General features: G+C 40.0%; 1 long non-coding RNA gene across 1 annotated transcript in view; it reads left to right on the top strand.

Annotated features, from left to right (window-relative positions):
• LOC147572154 (uncharacterized) overlaps positions 1-20,287 on the top strand; it is a 65,318-nt gene that overhangs the window by 23,457 nt on the left and 21,574 nt on the right. Inside the window, exons 3-4 of the long non-coding RNA XR_015246534.1 lie at positions 4,183-4,236; positions 19,821-19,930. This is a non-coding gene — a long non-coding RNA (uncharacterized LOC147572154). The remainder of the gene's footprint in view (positions 1-4,182; positions 4,237-19,820; positions 19,931-20,287) is intronic.

A 20,287-nucleotide genomic window follows, 5' to 3' on the forward strand; every position in this document is an offset into this window, starting at 1 on the left:
CACGCCAGTTCTTAAACCCCGCCTTTTGCCTGCCAAACTTGCATGCCAATTCTGACCAGAGTGATAGGCTAGTTCAAACAGTTAGTATAGGGTAAATTGTAATTCAATTGGCCACCTGCATGTGGACAGACATGACTATGCAACTTTCTCTGTGTGTTACAATCTCATTGGCCACAGGCCCCTAAACAACTGCAACGCCTCTTAATCTAGGGTCCAAGTCCCTGCTCCACTGTGTCGGGTATACTTGGGCCCAAGCTCGAGCTTGTAAATAAACCCTCGTGCGTTTGCATCGTATCGGCTCTTTGGTGGTCTCTCGGATTCAAAATCGGGGGCATTACAAGTGCAGCCCACTTTGACACACCCAAGGATTCTGGAGAGGCTTGTCTGTCTCCCTCACTTGACCTGGCCCCATGCAACACCCCCACTCTAAGTGTACCCTGTCTCTACCCTGTCCCCTGTCCCTGTGGCCACCCTACCCTGGCCAATCTCTGGAATCCAGGCCTGGGCACAACCCTCCATAAAGCACTGACATGGGGCTGATGCCCAGCCCAGAGTTGGAACCAGGAAAACACCCTTTTCCATGACAACTTCGAGAGGACAGGTCATGCCAGGGTCTGGACCCCCTTCTTGTAATGTCCTGTCCTGGAGCGCCAGAGCTGTCCCAGAGAGAGAGAGAGAGCGTGTGTGTAATCTGCATTATGCACCTGTGAGTCTGAGTTCTGTGTGGGTATATTGACTGTGGACATGAATTTCCTGTTATCTGGTTGTTTCCATGTTTTCTGACGAGGTTTTGGATGACAATGGGGTTCGTAGTGTCTGGAGCTGACGGCCAAGAAAGAATTCTTGGTCCTCTTTGTTGCAAAAAGGTGATTTCATTAAACCTCTGGGACAAGACTCTTGGCCAAAGGGCTGGCCAGACACCATGAGGAAAGACTAGTAATACATGGATCTGGGGGGAAGTCAAGTCCAGGGAAGTTTCCAATGAGACTTTCATATGCTAAAGGAGACTTCCAGGATACTGGAGGCCTATCTATTGTCAAACTAAGGTTGTTTGCCCTCTAGCAAAGCATTAGCATCAAGACAAAGGGAGATCCTAGAGAAATGTTTTAGTCTGTAGGCCTCAAGTATCTGTCAATTGGCTGCAGGGTATAAGGAAATTTCATTCTCTCTGCCATTTCCTTTTGCCTTTGTTTCCTACATCACTATGGAGGGATGATGTTGGGGTTCTAGGAAACCAAGTCCATAGATTTCTGGAGATTAGTCTATTAAGATTGTGTTTTTCTCGTGATTTATTAAGTTATTTGTAAATAGATGGAGAAAGGCCCTGCAGGACTATGATCTCTATCAGTTAACCATTTGTTTTTTCCTTTTCCTTTGTTCTTGGGCAGCCAGCAGTGCCCAGGGATATCACACATATACCACCTGGGGGTGGGAGCTGTGGTTTGAGGCCGTGCAGCTTGCCTCATGCTCCCTCATAATTTTTCTGTTGTTTGTATGCCTGTGTATCTGTGCCTGTGTCTCTGAATGAGCATATATCCACTATGCAAATCTCTGCATCTGTGACAGTACTGTCTCTTTTGGGTACATGTATCCCTGTGGGAGTATCTGTGTGTATCTGTGTTACGTGTCTCTGTGTGTATTGGTTGCATGTGCGAATTTGCTCTCACTTTGGGTGTTTCTGATCAACAACCCTGTGTGTGTGTGTTTTCTGTGTGTCCAATGTGTGTAGGGTGTGTTTCATGGGAGAGTTGCCCATGTCCTTGAATGTGTGTATCTGTGTGTGTGTGAGAGAGAGAGAGAGAGAGAGAGAAAGAGAGATCCTCTCGGTGTCTATGTCTGCAGTGGGGGTCTGTGTGTGAGCCTGTCCACGAGCCCCATACCTGAGTCCTCAGAGAAGGCTGTGTGTGGTTCCATGGCTGTGTGACTCTGTGCTTGTGGTGTCTGTTTCTTTCTCTGTGCATGTGTACTTTTGTGCACCTCAAAAATGAGCAGCTGCAGAGGGGACACCTCAAGAGTGACTCCTGGGGTGGGTGAGCAAGAGACAATATGTTCTTCCCCAACCTCAGGCTCAGCTCCCTCTTCCCATTTTTCTCTCATCCTCCCATAATCTCAGTCTTCAAGGATAGACGGAGTGAAGGGTCAGCTCAGGATCACAGGCCAGCAGCTGGGAGAGCTGCAGATGGCAGGAGGAGGTTGTAACGTGTGTGTGTGTGTGTGTGTGTGTGTGTGTGTGTGTGTGTGTGAGAGAGAGAGAGAGAGAGAGAGAGAGAGAGAGAGAGTGTATGTGTGTGTGGTTATTCCCCCTTCCCCATCCACCCCAATAGCTCTGGCCCTGGCTTTACCCTCTGTTACTGTCAGGCGTTGTGCGGGGTGAAGATAGGAGTTGGAGTACAAAAGAATTTTTGCAGTTTAAGGCTTTATTGGGAACTAAGGTTCCGGGCGAGGTTCCGTGACTCAAGGAGGGAGTCAGGGAAGTCGCGCTCGGGTATTTAGGGGTAGGGTTTTTAAGCTGTAGCAGTTCCTGGTTTAGGCTCGGGTGGGTCTTTCGTGCCATGTGCTGTTGCTCGGTAATTGGTTGACCTTCAGTTCGTTCTGGAGAGACGCTCGGGGCTTTCCGTTGGATTGTGCTGGTGCTCGGTGATTGGTTGACCTTCAGTTTGTTCCAGCGCGCTGTTCAGGGATCTCCGTTGGGTTGTGCTGGCGCTTGGTGATTGGTAGCCCTTCAGTTTCTTCCGGCGCGCTGGCGAGAGGGTCGTCCCCTTCCAGGGACATCCTAACACCCTCCATCAGGGCATGGGAAAGCCAGGCAGAGCCGGACACAGGAGTGTACCCCCTGACCTCTTTGTCCTAGTTTTTGTACAGGCATAAGGAGTCAGCCAGGGACCTTGGAACCAGGAGGGAGATTCTGGTCCCAGAGTCTTCTCCAATGGGGTTAGGAAGAATTGAAGGACAGCATTTAGTGCCAGTTCATTCACAGAATCAAAGCACAAGGTCACCTTGGCTGCTGATGTCAGTGTTTTCTTGCCCAGGCCACATTTGACCACTTACCCAGGGACTTGGAGGACTTAGATGAAAAAGAACTTAAAATTCAAAACTCTCAATAAATTTGATATAAAAGGAATTTACTTCAACATAATAAAGGGTATTTATGACAAGCCCACAGCAAATATCACTTTCAGTAGTCAAAGCTGTAAGCTTTTGCTATAAGATCAGGAGCAAGACAAGGGTGTCCACTCTCACCACTTCTACTCAACGTAGTATTGGAAGTCCTACCACAAAAATCAGGCAAGAAAAATAAAATCTTCCAAATCAGGAAGGAAGAAGTAAAATCACCCATTTGTAAATAATATGATCTTATTATATAGAGAAATCACAAAGGCTCCAGCAGAAAAGAAAGAAAGAAAGATAGTACATGCTGTTCATACATTTACCAAGTCACTGTATTTTAAGGGCAAATCCTGGCAATATGCCATTCCATCCATTCCAAGGCTCTACAGTAGTTGCACTTAATCTGCTGTATGTACTGCAGAGTCAGTTGCTAGGGCTTATACCCAGGCTAGGGATCAGCCTCCTGATTGCCAGAGGGTGTCAGTGCGTTATGGCCTTGAAGGAGAGGGACACCAGCAGCTTTAGGAACTTAACCTGGTTTTGCATTCCATACATGTCGGCAGAGGGAAGCAGCACTGTTAGGCATGAGAAGATAGACTGGGGCAGAATATGCCAGACGAGGACCCCCATATTCTCCCCTCTTTCAATGTGGTATGCTTCATTACAGGTATAGTGAATTTCCATAGGTCTGCCTTTCAGCAGAACAACAGAATCCCATTAGAGATTGAGTAGATTCCCCTCACCCAGGGGTACAAAGTAACTCACCTATTATATGGGACATCCCATGGCAATTTCCAGTAGACAACACATTTTGGTGTTCTCAGCAGCATAGCATATTAATCCACAGTGAGATTGGAGGCCATAACTATCTCCCTAGACTTCTATACCTTTAAAATATTGGGTGCCTCAGCAGGGGTTCCTAGTCTGGCATATGGGGGCACGGACCTTACTGTTTGATCATTCAAATGCATTAAAGTCTATGACAGAACATTAGTACACTGGGCCAACGTCGTTTTACCCATTAATAATTTAATCTTCTCCTTTAATATTCTGTTTTTCCTTTCTACCAACCAGGGTTTTATGAGCCAGGACTTGGAAAACAGTGAGGATCATGTCAGACTCTTGCAGGTGAGCCCAAATGTCCTGATACCATATCCTGATACCACTGGGCTTAGTTAGAACCCAGTGTTCTAGATGTTTAGAACATCTACCTATCAGTGTAAAGGGTTAATTACTATAGCTGATGAGTGATCACCAGTGAAACCACTCTGAGTTCAGCCCAGTGACTGCTTAGCTTGTTCCTGTTTCCATCTAGATGCTGTCAGTATTGGCTTGAATAACAACTTGAGTTCCTCTGTGTAGGTTTCCCCAACTATACCTGTCTGTATATTAGGCATCAGAGGAAATGTCCCCCATTTCTTCTTTGGCCACAGGGGCCACTACATGAATAAGAGTGGGACATTTGAAGGATCTACATATTCTATAGGACCCAGTAGCACCCACATTTCTGGAGACAGTGGGCTGTACACAGAAACTTATAAAACTTTGATGAAAAATTATTGAAGACAGAAACAAATGAAAAGATATCTCATGTTCATGGATCAGAAGAATTAATATCATTGAAATGTCCATAGTACCTAAAGCCATCTTTAGGTCAATGCAATCTCTATCAAGGTTTCAAAGGCATTTTCACATAAGTAGAAAAAAAAACTTATAAAATTTGTATTGTTGCACAAGTGAATAAAGTATGCCAAAGAAAGCTAATGGGGCTAAAATGGACTCTGTCTGGTCTCTGGCTTGGACACCTTTCCTCTGTGTTCTTCTTCCTTTGTTTGCTGCTCACAGGAAAGCTCCCACAGATGTGGAAGGTGAGGACTATAAATTATTCTCCCCACTTGCATTTGGTGCTCAGATTTTTGGAGAAAATCTCCTCTGAGCCCGCCTGTTTAAATAAATCTCCAATCCACCAAGATCTCAAAGTGTTGCTTGGTTTTTCCTCCAGCGTTCCAGCCTGGTTCTTTAAGAGTATGGAACCACAAAAGGTTCCAAAGAGCCAAATCAATTTGAGGAAGTATATAAAGCTAGAGGCATCATGCTTCCTTATTGAAATTGTATCGCAAAGTTACAGCATCAAAACATTATGGTACTGGCATAAAAAAAGACACATAGACCGACAGAATAAAGAGCCCCAAAATAAACCCATGTATATGTGGTCAATTAACTTATAACAAAGAAGGAAAGAATATACATTGGGTAAAGGAAAGCCTCTCCCATAAATGGCGCTGGAAAAACTAGCTACACGCAGAAGGATGAAATTGAACTCATATTTTATACTAGTCACAAAAATTAATTCAAAGTACTTAAATTTTGTACATGAAACTGTAAAACTCCTAGAAGAAAACCAACAGGAAAAGGCCCTTAATATTGGTCTTGACAATATTTTTTGGATGTAACACCAAAAGCACAAGCAATAAAAATTAAGTGGAACTACATGAAACTAAGAAGCATCTCACAGCAAAGGAAACTGTCAATAAAATCAAATGTAAACATACAGAATGAGAGAAAACATTTACAAATCATATGTCCAATTAGGGGTTACTATCCAAAATATATAAAGAACCCCTTTCACTCAATAGCAGAACCCACAAATAATCCAATTTAAAAAAGGGCAACGAACTTTAATAGACATTTTCCCAAAGATATTTCCAAAGATACACAATGGTACATGAAAAGTGCTCAACATCATGAACATCAAGAAAGTGCAAATCAAAATCATAATGAAATATTGTCTCACACCTGTTAGGATTCTTATTACAAAAAAAGACAAGCAATAACAAGTGTCGATGAGAATGTACAGAAAAGGGAACCATTGTGCACTGCTGGTAAGAATATAAATGAGTATGTCCACTATGGCAAACAGTATGGAGGATCCTCCAAATATTAAAAATAGAACTACCAGGGCACTTAGCTTACTCAGTCATTGGAGCATCCAACTCTCCAACTCTTGATCTCAGGGTCATGAGTTTGAGTCCCATGCTGGATGTAGAGATGGCATAAAAAACAAAAAACAAACAAACAAAAAACAAACGAAAAAACTTAAAACAAATAGAACTACCACATGATCCAGCAAACCCACTCTGGATGTACAACTAAATCTGTTTATTTTCTTAGGAAACAAAATCATTACTTCAAAGAGATATCCACCCCTATATGTTCATTGCAGTATTACTCAAAATAGCCAAGACATGAATGGATAAAGAAGATGTGATGTGTGTATATGTATGTATGTTTATATGTACAAATGTATATGTACACGTATATATGTGTGTGTTTAAATATATGTGTGTGTATGTGTGATTTATATATATATATATATATACATACATATAATATGTCATATTATATACATGATATATCATATGGATATATGATATGTAATATGAGTATCATATATAAAATGAAATATTCTTCAGCCATAACAAAGGAAATCCTCCTATATGTGACAACATGGATGGACCTTGAGAACATTATGCTGAGTGAAAAGTCAGAAAGACAAGTCTTGTATAATACCACTTATTTATGATTCTCAAAAAGTCATATTCACTCATAGAAAATGAGAGAAAACTGGTGATTGCTAAGGGCTAGGGATGGAAAGATGTTGGTCAAAGTGCACAAACCTTTAAGTATAAGATTAGTAAGTTCTGGGGATTGTCCCACATGGAGACAATGGTTAACAATATTGTACTGTGTACATGAGAGTTGCTAATAAAGTATTTTTACCACTCCTACATACACAAACAGGTAATGATGTGAGGTGTTGGATGTGTTGACCAACCTTACTATGGTAATATATGTTTCACAATATATATATGTACCAAATCATCACATTGTACATCTTGAACCTACCTGTTATTTGTCAATTTTATCTCAATAAGGCAAGAAAAAAAATCAGGTCAATCATCTAGGGTCAAAGACTAGCAAGGATGGGGGCAGATACTATAAGATCTCATAGGCCACAGGGTAATGACTTTGGGTTTTACTCTGAGAGAGCTGGAAGACAATGCAGAATTATGAGTGGAAGAGTCACATAGTCATACTTCAGTTTTTAAAGGACTATTTTGGTTTCTGGGTTAAAATTATGATCAAATTATGAGTCAAAAAGGATAAAGCAGGATCACAGTGAGAAAGCAGCTACAATGCTCTAGATGAAGAATCTAGCTTGGACCAGGGTGGTCATTTCAGAGAGGATGAAAAGAAGTCTGATTTAGATATATTTTAAAGGTATGGCAAACAGTACCTGCTGACAGACTGGATATGAGGGTAGGGTATAAAACAAAGTGGGGAGTCAAAAAAACTACAAGATATTAAAACCCTACACATGGAAAAATAGAATTTGTATATTTTTAAAATTTTTGTAATGCTTCTTTATTTTTGAGAAAGAGAATGACAGACAGAGTGCAAGTGGGGGAGATGCAGAAAGATGGAGACACAGACTCCAAAGCTGGTTCCAGGCTCTGAGCTCTCAGCACAGAGCCCAACATGGGGCTTGAACTGACGACCAAGAGATCATGACCTTAGCTGAAGTCGGATGCCTAACTGAGTGAGCCACCCAGCTGTCCCAGAATTTGTATTTACTATGGGAAGAGGAATTTGGAACAAGAAGGTTGTAAGAGGATCACGATTTTGGTTTTGAATATAATGTGTTTGAGAGGTTTGTTAGCCATACAAGCAAGGGCATCAAGTGGAGAAATAGGAGATGGCAGTTTACGGGGAGGTCTGAGCTGGTGATTTAAATTTGAGGATCATCAGGGGAAAAAGTATTTAAGAGAGTGATAACAGTGAAAAGAAGAGCTGTAAGGTTTGAGATGGGGTTCTTCCAATATTTAGGGTTTGGGGAGACAACAGGAACCAGTAAACCCTGAGGTAGAAGGGACTTGATCGATGTGGTATATTGCAAGCTAAGTGATGAAGCTGATTCAAGGAGAGTGTCTTAGTCAGTTCTGATTAATATAACAGAATACCACACATGGGTGGCTTATAAACAATACAAACTTATTTCTCAAAGTTCTCAATTCTAGAGGACCAAGATCAAGGAGCATTGTGGTCAGGTTCTGGTGAGAACTCTTTTCTAGGGTACATATTTCTCTTTGTATCCTCATGTGGCAGAAGCAGAGGAAGGAGGCAGGCTCTCTCATTACTCATTACAAGGGCACTAATCCCATCTCTAAAAACATCATCCTCATGACCGCATCTAATCCTAATTACTTCCTAAACATCCCATCTCCTAATACCATCTTATTGGAGAGTAGAGTTTTAACATATAAATTTAGGGTAGGACATAAACATTCAGTTCCTAACAGTGAACATTTGCATTGATCTAAATATTATTGATAGGTCAAGTAAGATGAAGACTGGGAATAAAGAAAGAAGTCTAGTATTGCCCAAGGGACTTAGCAATATGGAGGTCTTTGGTGATGTTGAAAAAAAGAAGCCTAATTTGACTAGCTTTTAGAGGTCATGGATGAGAGAAACTGGAAAAAATGAATGTATCTCTCTGGTTTTGGGCAGAGAAAGGGGAATAGAAACATGGAATGGGATCTAAGAATGACCAATGGGATCAGGAGAGGAATATTTTTCTTAGGGGAAAAGCAATAACATGTTTATATGCTTTGGGGGATGATGCAGTCAAGAGGGGAAAATTGACCATGCCAAGGAGGTGAGAGTTGCCAACATCCTAAGGAAAGGGGAAGGAATTGAAGGTCGTCATGAATCTAATGGGATCTAATGTAAGGCTGGAGGAGTTGGCATCGGGCAGGAGCATGGACAATTCCTCTCTAGGAGCAGCAAGATATACATACTAACTAATCTGCTTTTTCAGTGGAATAGAGAACAAAGGAATCAGCTGAGACGAATGATCAAGACTGATGTATTAGAGGGACACCTGGGTGGTTCAGTGGGTTAAGCAACCGACTTTGGCTCAGGTCATGGATCTCACGGTCCATGAGTTCAAGCCCTGTGTTGGGCTCTGTGCTGAAAGACCACAGCATGGAGCCTGCTTCAAATTCTGTGTCTTCCTCTCTCTTTGCCTCTTTTCTGCTTGATCTCTCTCTCACTATCTCTCAAAAATAATAAACATTAAAAAATAAAGACTGATGTATTAGAGATTGGAGGAGTGAAGGAAGGCTATGGATCAGTCATGTAGGTGAGTGGAAGAGAGAAATGCAGTAGGATAGCAGGGCGGCACCACCCCCTCTTTAATATTAGCACGTAGGAATTTCAATGAGACCAAGCAGCTTGAAAAGACGGGGAAGGAACAGGCGAGAGTAAAGAGTTGGAAGATTTGTTGAACAGTATAAAACCCTATTAAGTATTTTATCCTCCAACCTACGAGATAAAGGGAAGCTAATCCTGCTTGTCAAGCAGAGCAATGGTATAATTTAATTGGGCTTACAAGAGAGAAAACTCTGCTGGGTAAGAACATGGGCTAAAAGTTTTTAGTAAAGATATGGGCTTTGTGGTATCTAAACCTTATGCTTATGACAAAAAAATTACAAACTTTGCTCTTTAAACCTAGCCAACTAGGGGAGGAGCCTAGATGGCGGAACAGCATGGAAGTTTTTTTGTGTGTCTTGCATCCATGAAATACAGCTAGATCAACACTGAAACATCCTGCATGCCTAGAAAACTTATTTGAAGATTAACACAGTGATCTGTATAACCTAAATAACAGAACTCAGCAGGTACACAGTGCAAATAAGTGAATGGGGGAGGGGGAAGTTGCAGAGTGCTGGGAAATGTTTTGGCTTCTGGAGAGAGGACAGAGATGGGGTGAGCTTATGGGAAAAGCAGCCCCTTCAAAGCAGCCAGAAAGATAGAGGAAAAGTGGAAAGCATCACAGGGACTGAACTACAAAGGCAGAAATGAGGGGGCTAAAATCCATTAACACTCTATAAACAGGGGGAGTGCACAGTCTAAACTCCACAGCAAAATACCTGGCAGTGTTATGGTGGGAAAGGCAAATCCCCAGGAGCAGAGTGGGGTCTGGGAATTCCTCGGGCCACCCATGGAGAAGCGGTTCCACTGCTGGAAGGACATTTGGTAGAGGCTGTGTGGCCACTTGGTCCCAGCAGACCCCAGTGAACAACCACATTCGCTCTTGCTGGAACAAGGTCATTGAGGGTGAAGTCTGGTGCCAGATGTGTGGTGATTTGCCATAATCCCTGAAATGTCGCTGCTACAGGATTGGGTGAACATTTTCTGGGGTGGGTTGGCACCCAGCCACAGATCTGGGCATTGGCAGCAACATGGTCCAGGGTGTGGCTGGAAACAAGCCATTGCTCGGTGAGACCATCCCCCAGAGGATCTGAGCAGATCAAAACTGCAGTGCCTCAGAGTGAGGGGTTGGGAAACAAAACTGCATCTGAGATGAAACTCAGGAGGGAGGTGGTGCCTGGAAACTTAAAGGCTTCGTCATGAATAATGTTAAATGGGGAGTAGTGAGAAAATAGAGAGAAAGGATGGGTGTGCAATTGCCGGTCGGGAAGAGCACAGAGTTCCAATACTAGAGACTGGGTAGCTGGGTGAGAGCATTCTCAAATTTCACATGCATGTGCATACACACCAATAAGCGCCACAATATTCCACATCAGTAAGCTAAGCAGCACCATCTAGTGGAGAACAGATCCGTTACACTAAGCCCTGCCTGACGGGGCCAAACTCACTTTTCAGGAACAACACAAATCTCTCCACCTGCTTAGTTTATGGACTACAAAGTACTTCTTCGTTTGACTTTTAAGGCAAAACAATATAATATCAATTGTATTTCAGTCTATTCGCTGGTCCATCTATTCAATTTTCTCTTTTTTAGAATCTTTTTTTTTCTTCATACAGAAAGAGAAAAATTTATTTTTGTTGTCATTTTTATTAAAAATATTTTTCGCTAATTTTCTGCTATATTTTTTAATTTTTGTAACTTTTTTCAAATTCTATTTTACATCCCTCATTTCATTTTATTTCAATATATTCATTTTCTCAAATTTTCCAAAGATTTCCTTTTTCTCCTCATGTTTAATCTAATCTATCAAGTTCAATAGCCAGAAAAAAACACACCTAGGATCTAGCATTTTTTTTGATTTGTGTGTGTGTGTGTGTGTGTGTGTGTGTAGTTTTTAATTTTTTTAATTTTAATTTTTTACCTTATTAATTCCTTTTCTTCCTTCAAAACAACAAAATGGGAATTCACCCCCAAAGAAACAGCAGAAACAAAAGACAGCCATGGACGAAATCAACACAGGAACAAGCAAGATGTTTGACCCAGAATTTAGCATCACGATAATAAGAATACCCGTTGAGGCCGAAAATAGGTTATAATCCCTCTCTGTGGAGACAAAAGAAGTAAAAGCTAGTCAGGATGAAACAAAAAAATGCTTTAACTGAGGTGCAATCTCCAATGGATGCCATGGCGGCAAGGATGGATAAGGCAGAACAGGAAATCAGCGATAGAGAGGACAAACTTATGGAGAATCCTGAAACAGAATAAAAAAGGGACACTAAGGCAAAAAGACATTAACAATTAGAGAAATCAGTGACTCATTAAAAAGAAACAACATCAGAATCATAGGAGTCCCAGAAGATGAAGGGAGAGAAAAAGTGGTAGAAGGGTTATGTCAGCAAATCATAGTGGATAACTTTCCTTACATGTGGAAAGGCACAGACATCAAAATCCAGGAAGAACAGAGGACTCCCATAAGATTCAACAAAAACCAACCATCAAAAGGCATATCATATTCAAATTTACAAAATACTCAGGCAAGGAAAGAATCATGAATGAAGCAAGGGAAAAAAGTCCTTAAACTACAAGGAAAGACAGACCAGGTTTGCAGCAGTCCTATCCATAGAAACTTGGCAGGCCAGAAAGGAGTGGCAAGAAATATTCAATGTGCTGAATCAGAAAAATATGCAGCCAAAATTCCTAATCCAGCAAGGCTGCCTTTCAAAATAAAAGGAGAGATTAAAATTTTCCCAGACAAAAAAAATTTAAAGGAGATCGTGACCACTTAACAAGCCCTCAAGAAATTTCAGAGGGACTCTCTGGGGGGTGAAAAAATGAAAAAAGAAAAAAAAAATGACCAAGAACACCAAAGACTGGAAAGCACAAGAAAACACCACCACAAACTCCAAGTCTTCAAGAAACATAATGGCAATAAGCTCATATCTTTGAGTACTCACTCTAAAAGTCAATGGGCTAAATATTCCAATAAAAATACACAGGTAACAGAGTGGGGGAAAAAAAACAAGATCCATCTATATGCTGTTTACAAGAGACCCACATTAAACCTATAGACACCTTCAGGTTGAAAATAAGGGGATGGAGAACCATCTATCATGCTAATGGTCGCCAAAGAAAGCCAGAGTAGCCTTATTCATATTAGACAATCTAGACTTTAAAATAAAGAATGTAACAAGAGATGAATAAAGATGTTGTGTCATACTTAAGGGGTGTTTGTCCACCAAGAAGACTTAAAATCTGTAAACATTTATGCTCCAAATGTGAAAGCACCCAAATATATAAATGAACTAATCACAAATATAAAGAAGCTCACGGATAATACCATAATACTATGGGACTGCAATACCCCACTTATAGCAATGGAAAGATCATCTAAACAGAAATTCAACAAATGAACAATGGCTTTGAGTGAGACACTGGACCAGATGGACTTAACAGATATATTCAGAATATTTCCTCCTAAAGCAGCAGAATATATAATCTTCTCCAGGATACATGGAACATTCTGCAGAATAGATCACATACTGGGACACGGATCAGCCTTCTCCAAGTACAAAAAGATAACGATCATACCGTGCATATTTTCAGACTACAAGGCTATGAACCTTGAAATCAACCACAAGAAAATATTTGGAAAGAGAAATACTTGGAGACTGAAGAACATCCTACTAAAGAATGAATGGTTGAAAGCAAGCTGATGCAGCCACTCTGGAAAACAATGTGGAGGTTCCTCAAAAACTACAAAGAGAACTACGCTATGACCCAGCAATTGCACTGCTAAGCATTTATCCAGGGATACTGGTGTGCTGCTTCAAAGGGACACAAGCACCGCCATGTTTATAGCAGCACTATCAACAATAGCCAAAGGATGGAAAGGACCCAAATGTCCATCGATGGATGAATGGATAAAGAAGATACGATTATATGTATATAATCTTCTTTATATATCTATATATCTATATCTATATCTATATCTATATCTATATCTATATCTATATGAGAGAGAGATAATTACTCGGCAATCAAAAAGAATGAAATCTTGCATTTTGCAAGTACATGGATAGACCTGGAGGGTATTATGCTAGGTGAAATTAGTCAGTCAGTGCAAGACAAAAATCTTGCAGGTGAGCTAAGCCTGCCCTTCCGCCCTGTGCACCTTGCGGATCTGCTTCAGCAAATATGCCAGATCCTGCAGTAGCATCACCACAAGCCTGGCAGGGTGCAATCAGCACAGACTGAGGCCACACCACTCCACAGTGAGTCCTGCCCCTGGGAGAGGGAAAGATAAGGTACACAATAGTCTGACTGTGGCCCCAGCGGTGGGCTGGGGGCAGATATCAGGTCTGACTGTGGCTCCGCTCACCAACACAAGTTACTCCAGACAGCACAGGGGAAGTGCCCTGCAGTTCTGCGCCACTCCAGAGACTATCCAAAATTATGAAACGGAAGAATCCTCCTCAAAAGAAACTCCAGGAAGTAGTGACAGCTAAGGAATTGATCAAAAACGATTTAAGCAATAAAACAAAACATAAATTTAAAATAATAGTCATAAAATTAATCACTGGGCTTAAAAAAGCATAGAGGACAGCAGAGAAACTATTGTTACAGAGATCAAGGGACTAAGAAACAGGAGGAGCCAAAAATTGCTATAAATGAGGTGTAAAATAAAATGGAGGTGACCACAGCTCAGATTGAAGAGGCATAGGAGAGAATAGGTGAATCAGAAGATAAAATTATGAAAAAAGGAAGCTTAGAAAAAGATAAAAATCCAGGAGTATGAGAGGAGAATTAGCGAACTAAGGGACACAATTAAATGTAATAGCATACACATAATTGGGATTCCAGAGGTGGAAGAGAGAAGGAAAGGTGCTGAAGTTATACTTGAAGAAACCATAGCTGAGAACTTTCCTGATCTGGGGAAGGAAAAAGGCATTGAAATCCAAGAGGCACAGAAAACTCCCTTCAGATGTAACTTGAATCGATCTGCATCACATATAGTCAAACTGGAAAATACAAGGATAAAGAGAAAATTCTGAAAGCAGCTAGGGATAAACATGCTCTAATATATGAAAGGAGACCGATAAAACTAGTGACAGATTTATCTACTGAAACTTGGCAGGCCAGAAAGGAATGGCAGAATATCTTCAATGTGATGAAGAGAAAAACTATGCAGCCGAGAATTTTAATCCAGCAAGTGTCATTTAGAATAGAATGAGAGATAAAGGTATCCCCCCCCAAAAAAAAAACCAAAAAAAAGAAGGAATTCATCACAACTATACCAGCCCTACAAGTTATCCTAAGGGGTATTCTGTGAGTGAAATGTTACAAGGAAAACAAAGTACTAGAGACATCACTACAAGCATGAAACCTACAGAGATCATGACTCTAAACCCATATCTTTCTATAATAACACTGAATGTAAATAGACTAAATGCTCCAACCAAAAGACATAGGGTATCAGAATGGATAAAAAAACAAGACCCATCTATTTGCTGTCTACAAGAGACTCATTTTAGACTTGAGGACACCTTCAAATTGAAAGAGAAGGGAAGGAAAACTATCATGCTACTGGAACTCAAAAGAAAACTGGAGTAGCCATACTGATATCAGACAAACTAGACTATAAATTTAAAGGCTGAAGATTAATTTAATAAATTTAATTTAAGTTAATAAATTAAAGACTATTATTTAATAAATTAATAAATTAAAGACTATAAATTAAAGGATGAAGAATGGCATTATATAATAATTACAGGGTCTATCGATCAGGAAGGCTAACAATTAAAAAAGTCTATGTGCAAAATACGGGAGCCCCCCAAAAGATAAAACAATTCATCACAATCATAAGCAACCTTCTTGATAATAATGTGTTAATTTCAGGGGACTTTAATACTCCAGTGACAACAATGGATAGATCATCTAGACACAGGATCAATAAAGAAACAAGGGCACTGAATGATACATCAGAACAGATGAACTTGACAGATATATTTAGAACTCTGCAAACCAAAGCAACACAATATACTTTCTTCTCGAATGCACATGGAACATTCTCCAAGATAGATCACATACTGGACACAAAACAGCCCTTTATAACTATACAAGAATTGAGATCATACCATGCATAATTTCAGACCACAATGCTATAAAGCTTGAAATCAACCACAGGACGAAGTCTAGAAAACCTCCAAAAGCATGGAGGTTAAAGAACACCCTACTAAAGAATGAATGAGTCGGGGCGCCTGGGTGGCGCAGTCGGTTAAGCGTCCGACTTCAGCCAGGTCACGATCTTGCGGTCCGTGAGTTCGAGCCCCGCGTCGGGCTCTGGGCTGATGGCTCAGAGCCTGGAGCCTGTTTCCGATTCTGTGTCTCCCTCTCTCTCTGCCCCTCCCCCATTCATGCTCTGTCTCTCTCTGTCCCAAAAATAAATAAACGTTGAAAAAAAAAAAATTAAAAAAAAAAAAAAAAAAGAATGAATGAGTCAACCAGCCAGTTAGAGAGGAAATTAAGAAATATATGGAAAAATATACATTTATATATATATATAAATATAAATTTTACCTCAGTTCTTTCTTAGCACACATAATTATGACTTTTACTTATTATGTATTAGTTACTTAAACAACTCAGAATTTCACCAAATTAAAAGCAACAATTATATCAGATATATGAAACCCAAAGTGAAACAGATAATGTAAATAACCTTCCACAAGGAAGTCTCCCTGTAGTCATATGACGGCCATGGGTTTACAGTAGGAATCACTAAGTTTCCTCTTGGAATAAGGTTTCCACTGAGCACTAAATTATTTTCAAAATGTCCATAATAAGGTGGTTCCAGGCCTGGACTCATAATAAGACTCCTGAGTAAAGTTCGGTGCCGCTGTCTCTCCACAAGAAGTTTTGTATTGCTCTCTGACAGTCTCTCATTAGTCTGAAGATTAAAAACCACAAATACATTTTCTTTTTCCCAAAATATTTCCTAAATGCCTTATATTTTTTAAGTTTCTGTAATAGTAAATAGCATTTGCCATTGAACAGTGTTTTAACACTTAACATGTGACAGAGCACACCTAGTATCTAAAATTATACTTTGAAAATTGTTCTAAAGAAATACTTATGTTTCCAGGGGGATTCCTAACTAACAATTCAAATCAGGGAAGGGAGAGAAGTGGCTATCAGTGATGTACATGGCTTAACAAATAATACTTGCTGTCTTCTGGAATGGCTGTACTGACAGGATCCTTCAGGATGCCATTATATATACATATATTTATAAACCTGTTTACAGATGTAAAACTAAACCATCCCTCAAAGACATTTTCAAGCGTTTGCTTTCACCACTCTTGTACTGAGCATTTGACACTGAGGAATCATTGAGACCAACAATCTCTAGGGGAGATAGTAGATGGCAGAGGTGTGATCAGAAAGAACTAAAACAGCCACAGAGGCAATTAGCTTATAACAGTTACCGAGGCACTGGAGGCACTGGAGGCACTGGAGGCCCTTTCTGTCTTCAGTCTTCCAAATACCTCCCTCCCACCATGGTGCTCTTTTTAGCCACTTTGGGAATTATACTACCCTTCAGCCCTGTGTGAGTCTTTCTGTATTTCACCTGTATGCCTTTATGTAAAGTAGAAAAAGCATAAAGCATAGTTTGTCTCAATCCCACTCTAGTAATCATACCAAAGATCACAATCAAGAGAATAAATGTACCAAGCTGCCAGGATGAGTAGTAGTAGTACTTGACCTTTTAGGTTAAAGATGTAATCTTCCAAAAAGAAACTCATTGACATTTCTATTTAGGGTAATTCTGACAAGCAATTTTATAATAATATGCTTCTAAATGAGAAAGCTTCAAACAATGCACTTAAAGACTAGCAGATCTGATCAATGGAAAATATACAGGGCGGGGGGTGCGGGGGTGGGGTGGGGGAAGAGTCCCTGTAAAACCGAAAAAAAAGAGGAGTGATGCAAACTGTCCTGGACTAACATTTCAAAGGTGAGTTCACTTAGAAACATCATTTTCCAAAATGACACGATCTAGTTGGCTTTCACTTCCTACTCATCTCATGATGTTGGCTCCACAGAAATTATGCTTTAGAGGCAAATTAATAAGCTAAATTTCTTGTCTATGATTCTGTTTTGACTTACCTGTTCAGCTTATTTCTCAAGGACTTTCTAACTTTTAATTCTTCTAAGTAGAGTTGCCTGTAGGTTTCCAACTCTGTTTTAGTAGAATCTTCTTGAGAAGTCTTCATTGTAGAGACCTGAGATTCCAGATCTTTAAATTTTTTTTTTTAACGTTTATTTATTTTTGAGACAGAGAGAGACAGAGCATGAACGGGGGAGGGGCAGAGAGAGAGGGAGACACAGAATCGGAAACAGGCTCCAGGCTCTGAGCCATCAGCCCAGAGCCCGACGCGGGGCTCGAACTCACGGACCGCGAGATCGTGACCTGAGCTGAAGTCGGACGCTCAACCGACTGCGCCACCCAGGCGCCCCTCCAAATCTTTAATTCTAAGTTCCATTTGACGTCTCGTTGAAGCATGAACATTTTCTCTTAACTGGTCCAAGTTTTCTCAATCTGCTGCTTGTGCCTAATGAAAATTAACAGGATAGTTTCAAAATAGGTATAATCTGAATAATTAATTATACCTGTTTCCTTTAGTTCTGAGTCAATGTTTCAGAGAGCAATTTTATTTTTTATTTAAAAAAAAATTTTTTTTTAACGTTTACTTATTTTTGAGACAGAGAGAGACAGAGCATGAACGGGGGAGGGGCAGAGAGAGAGGGAGACACAGAATCGGAAGCAGGCTCCAGGCTCTGAGCCATCAGCCCAGAGCCTGACGCGGGGCTCGAACTCACGGACCGTGAGATCGTGACCTGAACTGAAGTCGGACACTTAACCGACTGAGCCACCCAGGCGCCCCATAGAGAGCAATTTTAAATGAAAAAAAGCTCAAGTATAAAATATTTATCATCAATGTCAACTGAATTAAATATGATTTATAAAATTAAAGTTCAATCATTCTTGTATTAGTATTCACGCAATCTGATAATTCAAATAATAGAATCAATGACAAAATTTTAAAAGTCAACAATAAACTTAAGAATAATCCAAGTACAGTGCAATTTTTAAATCACAATTTTTCTTTTCCTCTTAATAGTGAGACTAGTTGCTTAAATCATCATTTTTTCTTATCCTCTCGATTTAGTAGGAATAAAGATGAAAGCAAATTTTTAAAGGCAGGAACAAATGCCTCCAGAAATCTACAAATTACCATAAAGCAAGTAGAGGAAACACATACAATACATATATCCAAAATGTAATTTTCAGTGAAATGAATTGAAGCACATTACAGATCAATAAATTAACCTGTAAAAACAGGTTGACTTCGTGTAATTTTTCTATGTAATTTTTCTGGACTATGTCCAGTCATGCTCTTTCTTCAATATCCCGTTTATACTGTTCCACTTGACTGCATTCTACCATATTCATTTCCATAAATTGTTTCCATTTGACTACTTCTTGCTGTAACTTCTTGTTATTGCTCACTTCTTGTTATTGTTCTCTAGTTTTTCACGTTCTTCGAAAGATTTCATTGGTAATAACTCTTGTTGAAGAACTTGATTTTTTGCATCGAGGTGCAAAACTCATTTTTATGATGTAGTTTCCAGTTCTGTTGTAAAGACATCAGCCTGCATGAATAAAACACTATAGTTTGGAATTGGAGTGAAACCAGTCTCTAACTCAAAACTACTATCAAAATTTTTTCAGATTTTAAGTAATCTCTACGCCCACTGTGAGGCATGAACTCACAATCTCAAGATCAAGAGTAACTGAGCCAGCCAGGGACTCAAAATTTAAATAAACTCATTTGCAACAAAATTTTACCTGTGTTAGAATGTGGAACCTTAAACAACTCAGAAAATCAAGAGACACGTTAAAGCCATCAGGTGTTACTGAAATAGATCTTTGCTATCATTGTCTTTACTACACAATATTTGCACTTCATTCTATACTTTTATTTTTCTATGATTTTTTCATATCTTTCTTTCATAAAATAAGTCCCCTCTTAGCCCTTCCCCCATCTTAACACTCCATAATTTTTAAAGAAGTTTTAGCAATATCATATTGACTTATGTATGCCCAAGTCAAAAAATACGTCCCAAGATAAGACTCTGGAAATAAGACTAATTCATGAATCTATAAGTAATGATTCTAATGCCACGACCTGTTTCTGAACTGCAAATGTTTATGCTAATTTGAACTGCATTCCCAGGAGAAATGATTCTCCGGGATGTGTTAAGAAATCACATCTCCCAGTATAAAACTTTAATTGGATGATCCACATTTGTTTTTGAGGCAAAAAAAAAATTTTAATTCAATACTGTTATCTTGTAATCCTTTGTTACTTTCTAGAAAATAAGAGATCATACTAAACAAAAACAACAACAACAAAACTGGCTAGAGTTTCAGTGATGCTGAGTTGGGAAGGACTTCCATCCATTCTACATGATTGGTAAGACAAGGTGAGTGGATGTGGTGGTTTTATAAATTCGTTGATACTTCTGTGAAAATCCCTCCCCTTAAATATATGCTGGCTTCAGTAACTCATTTCTAGTGAACAGAATATGCAGAACTACTGTGATTTTTAAGGCCAGCTGAGAAAATGTGATACAGCTTCCATCTGACTTTCTTTCTCTAGGGAACCTCACACTTAGAACGCAGCCACCACGTTGTGAGGAATCCCAGGCTACCTAGTGAGTCTTCATGTAGATACTCCAGCTGAGACTAGCCAACGTCCTAGCCAAAGGCCAGCCTCAACAGCCAAACACGTGCATGAACAAGCCTTTAGATGATTCTAGTCTTCAGCTTCCAGTTATGCC

The sequence above is a fragment of the Puma concolor genome, chromosome F2 (genome assembly GCF_028749965.1).
Source record: "Puma concolor isolate L17-30 chromosome F2, mPumCon1.1.hap2, whole genome shotgun sequence".
NCBI classification, from domain to species: domain Eukaryota; kingdom Metazoa; phylum Chordata; class Mammalia; order Carnivora; family Felidae; genus Puma; species Puma concolor.